The following is a 347-nucleotide window of genomic DNA, read 5'->3' on the forward strand; positions in this document are numbered from 1 at the left end:
AGGAGTTTAAATCATTATTTCTTGATGTAAATATGATTTTATGTATACATTTACATTAATAATTTCTACATTATCTTTTAATACTCTTGTTGATATATAGATATCAAATTTGAGATTTCAGATTTTCTTTGAAATATATCTCCAAATGTTCTTTATAATGGCAACAATGGCTTGCTATTGATTGGAAATTGCAGTTTGTTATTATATTTAGTGTTTTGTGTAACATTTTTTTTTCTGTACTGGTTTTATGGGGAATTGCTAGCTAAATGGGTGGATTTATGTCATTACCTTCATTGTCAAGTTTTTCCTTATCATCATCAACAGGAGTAAAACTGCCATTATATTTG

The 347-nt window shown here is 26.5% G+C and overlaps 1 protein-coding gene across 1 annotated transcript in view; it reads left to right on the forward strand.

The window, feature by feature from the left end:
- The window catches only part of LOC119589211 (bestrophin-2-like), a gene marked incomplete at its 5' end in the record, with an annotated part of 32,647 nt that overhangs the window by 22,371 nt on the left and 9,929 nt on the right, over window positions 1–347 (forward strand).

The sequence above is a fragment of the Penaeus monodon genome, chromosome 25, assembly GCF_015228065.2.
Source record: "Penaeus monodon isolate SGIC_2016 chromosome 25, NSTDA_Pmon_1, whole genome shotgun sequence".
NCBI classification, from domain to species: Eukaryota; Metazoa; Arthropoda; class Malacostraca; order Decapoda; family Penaeidae; genus Penaeus; species Penaeus monodon.